This window comes from Pteropus vampyrus, unplaced genomic scaffold (genome assembly GCF_000151845.1).
Source record: "Pteropus vampyrus isolate Shadow unplaced genomic scaffold, Pvam_2.0 Scaffold373, whole genome shotgun sequence".
Classification (NCBI taxonomy): domain Eukaryota; kingdom Metazoa; phylum Chordata; class Mammalia; order Chiroptera; family Pteropodidae; genus Pteropus; species Pteropus vampyrus.
Window position 1 is genome coordinate 165,905 of NW_011889154.1, and position 8,041 is coordinate 173,945.

The 8,041-nt window shown below is 37.3% G+C and overlaps 1 pseudogene; it reads right to left on the reverse strand.

The window, feature by feature from the left end:
- Positions 1 to 6,606: 6,606 nt before the first annotated feature.
- On the reverse strand, positions 6,607 to 6,725 carry LOC111731428 (annotated as a pseudogene).
- Positions 6,726 to 8,041: the final 1,316 nt, after the last annotated feature.

Genomic DNA, 8,041 nt, shown 5'->3' on the forward strand with positions numbered 1-8,041 from the left:
AATTTTATTTTTTCCTACTAATCACCAGAAAATTTCCAAGTTGTTGAGATTTGTTTTGCCCCGTTACTTTTATTGCTGACTTTCTCTTTTATCACATTTAATTATATTGCTGTCAGGAAAAGTAGATTATACTCTCTTCTTTGGGGATCTTTTTGAGGTATTCTTTGTAGTGAAATATTTATGAAAAATAATAGTAATTATTTATTAGTGCTTACAAAGGTGTGTTTAGGATACAGGTTTCAAATATATCTAGATTTATAATGTTATAGATTTTCTTTATTTGATGTTTTTCATACTGCAATATTGAGTATGACAATATAATAAAGATGCATAAATGCAAAGTCAATCATCTCACTCCCCCCAAACTCTTGTTAAGAGCAAGAAAAGAAAGGATCCTTCCATTTTTCATACATAATCTTTAACACATACATATTTAATTTTTTAAATTGTTATTTTATCCTTTTTTTTTAATCTAGTTTTTCTTAATACTACTGTATTAAGAAATAATACCTAACCCTACCTGACCATTTCCTGCTTGAATGAGTTAGTTCCTGACTGTACCCTCCTTCCCAGGACTCTCCGGCTGATGTGGCAGTCTGAAAACCCACTTACATGATTAAGCTGGTTTCCTTACAGTTTAGCACCTTATGTTTTGTCCTCCTTATGTTTTCCTTATTTATATGGAATATCTGTAGCTGTGTAGGAATGCAGAAGTACGAAATTGTATAAAACTGCCCGCCATGTTACAAGCAGGGCTAAGCCTTTGGATGAGAATCCGCAGTCGGTCCCGGCATCAACAAATGCTGCTTCCTGCTTATAGCCTTTGTGTCCTGTCTCTCTGATCGAGAATCCCACAACACTACCTGAGAAAAGTGTATTCATTTTTCAGTCTTTATATTGTTGTTGCTTCTTATTCTATATCTTGAAGTTTGCACTTCATATATTTTCATGTTCTGTTTGACGTATAAAGTTTCATGACATTTATATATTAATTGTTTATAAATACCTTTATTACTAAGTAAACCTCTTTATCCTATTTATTTCTTTTTGCCTTGTATTAAACATATTATTACTTTCTTCTTATTAAATTGGCTGGATACACTTTTCTTCACTCTTATTTTTATTCTTAGATCTTTTATCTTCACTGTACCTCTTGTACATGTGGTTGGGTTTTATCAACTAAATCCTGTTTCTCTACACATACTCATAGATAAAAAACTATGAGCATATAAATCTATATATAGTTTTTTAAATTGATTTTTCTAAGAAACCAACAGATATCAATATATAGTGATTTTTAGTTGAATTTACTTATGATTTAGGAAGATGTGAAGGATTATGTAACAATGCTGTGGACTGTCATCTCTCTATTCTTCCTGCCACTTCTCCTTATTCCCTTCATCCTAGATGGCTCCCCAGTTCCAAATTTGTCTCCTGTATTTTTGCAAATTAACTTTCTTCTGTCTTTAAAACCTTCATATCAACTACCAAATCTGGAGCTGGAAGTGTGGTGGGGGAGGGGACGTTAGAACTCATTTTCTATTCTCACAATCTGTTCAACAGAACAAAGGCTTTAGTCACAGGTGCATTCAGGTGTTTAAATGATGTCATCAAGATTGTATTTCCCACTCTTCCTCTCAGGTTATGTTTGTCTTGCCCCTCCCCCCCGCCATGTGGCCTAATTCTCTTCTGATACAAATATGCTCTTTATTTTGTGGCTGGAAATATGGCTATTGGTAGCCCCAATCCTATATATAAACTTATAATTTGTGGTATAAAAATGAAACACTCCCTCTTTTCCCCAATATATTAAATCTCTTGGAAGAAATATGATTGGATTTTTTTGGGTCAATGTCTAATTGCATTGTGGAAATGTAGCTGGGGTGTCATTATGATCGGAGGGGTGGATAGTGTACCCACCTCCATAGCCACTCCCATAGGAATCCTTCGGGATATGTGAAGACAAATTCCCCAGTGTAAAGAGAACTGTCGTATTGAGAAGACAAAAGCAACAGATGTCTACCACTCTTCGCCCTCTTTGGTATGGAAATGTTCCCTTTCTTTCCCTCGGCTCATCCTGCCTTTATTTAAGGGCTATTTCCAGGGTCTTTCAGAACCTTTTCACTAAAATATTGTTGAAAAAACAAAATTCAATCCAGTAAATTTGGAGATCTAATTGGCTTTATTAAGCATTTCATGAATCAGGCAACATCCTATCTAGCAATTAGAAGGGCACTCCAAGGGGTTGTATGAAACGAAAAGATTTTATAGGAAAAAAGATGGGGCAAAGGAGCTATTAACAAAAGAAAAGAAAGGATCATTTTTATACTAGGATATTTTTATTTTTTGAGGGAGGAGAGGTGGAGTAAGGGTAGGGGAGAAGGAAACAGCGAGTTTTTTTGGTCTTGGTTTTAGGTTCTTTTGGCAAGTATTTTTATCATGCAGATTGCTTCTTCTTTCTAAGGGGGTGGGAGGTGGCGGGGCGGGGGGGGGGGGGGGGGGGGGGTAGGGGGGTGGGGTAGAGAGTGGGGAGAGCCCAGCTGACAGATTACCTCATTGGTGTTGACCAGAAAATTCCAGTCTGGTAGATTAAGACTGTATTTCTAGAAAGGGTTGAAACTGCATCTAGGTCAGGTCTTAAATCTTGGTTTGGTATCATGGGCTTAGAGCACAAGTGACACCATTTTGGGCCTGTGGTTTTCTCTTAAACAGTATAAATATTTGTATCCTATTAAAGATTTGAGGAACTAGCATCAACTTGCATTTTCATCTCTTTTGTGATTGTTTTTCCTCCCAGTAAATTTCAAGGAGAGGAGTTACGGTGGAAAGTTATTTTGATGAAAGTTCTTTTATTTGTTTTTGTTTCGCGTGCATGTAAAATATGGTGGAGACTGAAGAGCAAACGAGAATTAATAAGAATAGGGAAAAAGACTGAAGGAAAAACAACCTCATAAATCTCAGCCTTACAAAGAGAAATTATAGTTGCCGCAATGGTTCCACATACAAAGAGCTAGTGAGTTACTCAGGCAAGTCATGGCAAGGCAATCACATCAGTAAAAATGCTCAATCAACTAGGTATCTGAGTGGTACTAGAGTCAAAATAAACCTTGCTTTGAAACTGTTTACTGAAAGCAATATACATTTATTGAGCGCTTAAGATTTATCAGGCACTGGGCTGAGTTCTGAGTATAAATATAAGTGATTAAAACAGACTATGTCTTAAGGTCTTAAAATCTAGCTGTTGTGTTTTATAAAACCCCTACTTTCTCCATATACTTTATTATTTATTATAACTGATGATTTTAGAAGATTCTACTGTATCTGTTTCTTTTTTTAAAGATACTTTTATGTGTAATTATAGCTACCATTTGGTGAGGTCCTATTATTTTATATGTACTTTATATATACTACCTCTACTCCTCCCTAAAATTTTGTGAGGTAAATGTGATTATCTTCAATTTACAGTTGAGAACAATGAGGTTTAAAGAGGTTAAGTAAATTCCTCAAGATCAAGTGGCAGAACCAGGTTTGGCACTCAAATCTCCAATCTCACTCTCCCACTGTTTTCTTCCTCAAGGTTTCTCTCTGCATCGTCTCATCTTTGCCTCCCTCAGTTAATTGCCTCCTGTTCTCATAGTTTCTCAGTTTGATCCCACTGGCTCACACCAGTCACTGGGCTGTCCTTGGGTTGGTGTCTACTTCTGGTCTAATCAGTTGTGGGTTCAAATATGATCGTCTAAGTTGGTCTCTACAGCAGTGGCCACCAGAGGCAGAAGGCCCCTTAGAAAAGGATGCTGGCATTAGTGAAGATGACTAGCCTTAAATGCAGTGAAGAGTTGCAGAACATGTCACCTAAAATGTGTCACTTTGGCAGAAGGGTTCTTTTGAGCAGAAGATAACTTAGAAGAAGCAAATACAAGAAAAGCTCTCTGCCCTCCCCTTATTTATGAAAACGCAGGGCATAAATTACAAAGTTGTCCCCACCTTGCCCTCTCTACCAGGAAGGGCAGAAGTTAATAACCAAAGACAACTCTAGACTTTTATCAGCCTAGAGATGGGACCAGAAGAATCTGCATAACAAACTTTACTAACTTATCTTCCTTAGTTTCCCCATATATTTGCCTTCCCATAATTTGCTACCCCTAGAAGTTCAAAGTCGTTTTCCTTTGTCTTGTTACTTTTCAACAAAATTACCATTATTTAAAGATGCTATGTAAGCCCAAGTTCTCACCACTCTCTTTGAGTTACTATTTGTCACTGAATACTACCATGTAAGTACAATGCACTTGTTAATAAACCTCTGTTTTTCTTTTATTAATCTGTCTTGTCAGTCTAATTTGTAGGGCCCCAGCCAATGAACCTAACATAGATAGAGAAAAAAGATTTTTTTCTTTTTCCACAGCAGAGAACCCACTATAGCATGCTTTTTGTTAATTTATTAATGAATATGATTTTACTGAATTTGTGTCATAGTTGACAGACTTGCCCAAAGTCATTCCATACAGAAGAAAGGGGCTAGCCAATATCAGAATTACATGCAATATTTAAAAGTGACAATCCAAATGTCAAAAAAAAAAAAGGAATGGTTAAGCAATCATAGTACATAAATTATCATATTATGTAACCATCAAGAGTTATGTTTTCAAAAAAATTGAAGGACATGGGGAAATGCCCAAAATATACTAAGAAAAAAAAAAGCAGGATAAAATTTCTAATACATCACATATTAAATGAACATAATATGCATTTAGAAATGATTAAAAGAAACTATGAAGTTAAAACTAAAGAAAGGAAGAAAAGAAGGGGTGTGTTTTCCTGGAAAGTGCCAATCAAAGGAGTTCTAGAAACAGGAAAGAAAGTCAAGAAAATATATGCTTCTCTGCATCAGTGCTGGGAAGAGGGTTATAGACCAGAAGGCAGAGGATCCCAGCACAGACAAACACTTCACAGGTTCTTGCATTCTGGTAAAAATATTAAGTCACAGAGTTAGCTTCCTTTTTTGACATTCTACATAGCCAATTTATGATTCTGAAGTTTACCAGGTACTTTGGCACAGGGAAGGTAATGCTCTCGCAAGTACGTCTGTCTTTTTGAGAACATGCCGTCTTGCAAGAATATTAGGCTGGCTGTCTGGGTGACAAAGCAGCCCCTGTTTGAATAAAGAGAGACAGTTACCTCATTCACCTCGAAGTTCACCAGGGAAGCTCTGAAACTTCAGAGTAGAAAAAGCAAAACCCTAAACCGTGGTCACCTTGCCTCAGCAAAAAGAAACCAAACAGGTTCAACCTGAAACTGCCTACCGACCTTTCCCATTTCCTCACCCGAGAGAATTCTGAGATCATTCAACTAAGGGACCAGCTTTTTGTATTTGTAAATGACATTTGGCCCAAAGTAAATGCTCATGTCCTGGGATCTCATACATAGGTTGGCTCCAAGACACAACGCCTCTTCTGTTTGTCTCTGACAGGCACACCCATGTACATTTTGAGGTTACAGAGGTAGATTTTTGTGGATTAGGAAGGAATAAATTCCATAAACACAAACTGGGAAACCATTGGTTAGATGGAACCAGGGAAGAAAGTGTGGGAAAGAAAACAGGCCACAAACTGGATGTGAGTCAACAGAGTAACGGAAAGGACACACACACACACACACACACACACACACACACACACAGAATTTTAGAATGGTCAATGAAAAGCATTGTAAGACAATTCTACTCTTTCTCTGTTTACCTTTACTGAAAATATGAGTGGAATACTGTTGCAAATAGAACTACAATGATAGCATGTGATCTGGAAAAAAAATATGAAGAGAGAGTGGATAAAAATAGAGATGTTTTATAAAAGTGCAACAGTGATTAGTAAATGTATAAGTGCTTATATTGAAAGAAACAACAAAGTAGAGTAAAAAGAGAACAATTATGGTGGCCAGTTCACACCATTTGCTAGCAGAAATATAAAGTACAATCAAACTCAAAGGTTTCACTTAAGTATTCTGAACTTAAGTAGAAAAGTCTCCTCAAAACTGGGATACACTATTAGGCTATCCAGATGAACTAGTGGTTAATATTTGTTGTATAATGCCTTTTCCCATGTAATATTTTAAGGGCTTTACATGTATTAGCTTACTTAATCCTCACAGAAACACTATGAAATGGGACCTGTAATGTCTTTATTTTACAAATGAGTAACTGGAGACACAGAAAAGTTAAGATCTCCATCAAGGTCTTGCTGTGTCAATGGAAGTTTTTGAACCCAGGAAACCTGACTTCTATCCAGGAGCCTGGAGCTCCAATTTTCATACAGTGTATTCATCTGTAGAGCTCACTCCTTTGAGTTCATTATAATACCTTGACTTGCCCAGGAACTTGGCATAATAGTTTTGAATATTACAAATGACTCTGCATTCAAAAGTGTCTGTTTCTTCCTTCTAGCTTCCAACTAGATTCTAGAAAGATCCTGGAAACCATAGAAAATACTTTCCACAATACGTCTGCTCATCACAAGAATCTTAGAATGAACTAAGATTTAGTCATTACAATAATGTGCATGTGCGTACAATTTTATAAAAGTACTCTCTTTTTAAAAAAAAAAGTTTTTTAAATGCCTACAGTACTCAGTATTCCTAGATAGTCTCCCATCCAAGTACTAACCAGGCCCGACCGTGCTTAGCTTCTGAGATCACATGAGATCGGGCACGTTCAGGGTGGCATGGCCTTAGACAGTACTCAGTTTCTTACAAATGTCCTCACTGCTTGCGGAATCTTAAAAGCATATCAAAGCTAGTATTATTCTCCCCATTCTAAAGGTGAGATAACTAAAGTCTTGAGTTCATTGACTTGTCCAAGTTTACATAGCTAATATGTGATGGAACCAGAACTAGAATCATATTCAGAAATGGAAACTCTGGAGGCTAGGGAAAGTCTTTGCAATCTTTGGGAAATTTTTGAGATCTCTCATGTCACTAATATGGTAATACATAACCTGTAATAGATCCATACTAGATAGTGTGGAAGGATTTTGGTAGCAGGAAGAATTTTAAAGGGCTGGTATAAAACTGAAACAGTAACTGCATTCTGCACAGAAACTTCATAGAAACCTTGACTTTTTCTAGGAGGGATCTTTCCTGAGTCCTTTCTGTCCATTGTTCTCAGGGAAGGCTAGCAGATGAGTAATCTGAATGCACATATTTCAGACTGGAATGGGATGGTAAGTGAGGTTTAATAATGTAATGCTGTTATTAATGTGCCTTTCAATAATGTAAGAGGGGGAGGATCTTCATCTGAAGCAGAGCTTTTGTTTGTTTGTTCATTCATTTGTTTTTTGTTAGGGGATTTCTGCCTCCTTTGCCTGAAGGTGGTAGAAGTGAGGAAGTGAGCCCCAACAACATGGTGGTAGGCTAGGGGTAGAGAACAGATGGTTCAAGGGGACCCCAACTGAAGGGGTGTGGCTAGTTGATGCAGTAACAGTGATAATAGGTGATCCAGTCTTACGTTTCTCTTTTCTGCAAAACAGTTCCCTTGTGTTAGATTCAAACCTTGGTAAAGTCTGTTAAATATGACAGCCTTGCCTTACATCTTTTGGGAAATATGAGAAAGGGCTCTGCACATGGTGTAAAGGGGATGAGATTAGGGAGAGGGATAGTGATATGGAAAAATGGTTATAAAACAGCAAGAGGCAAATGACAAAGAAGCCTAGAGGCATTATGGGAGAGAAGTGAGAAGTGACGATCAGGAAGGAAGTGTAGCAAACATAAATAATCCTTGCCCCACCAAAGATACTCAGAAATAGGTGGGAAGAAATGGGACTTGAAGTCAAAGAGGGCAGGAGCTTTAGGCTGTTTGTGTAGGTTTTCAATAGAAGTGTCCCCTTGTAGTCACAAGCACTCCTAAGCCGGCACATAAGCACATTGAAAAGCTGGACGACCTGGGAGGAGTTGCGTTACTTATGTAAAATGAATAAATTTCCGTGTTATTCATCAGGATGTGGTTGAAAAATAGCCCTTGAAGGGCAGGAAACCCAATTAAGATGGTGTTATA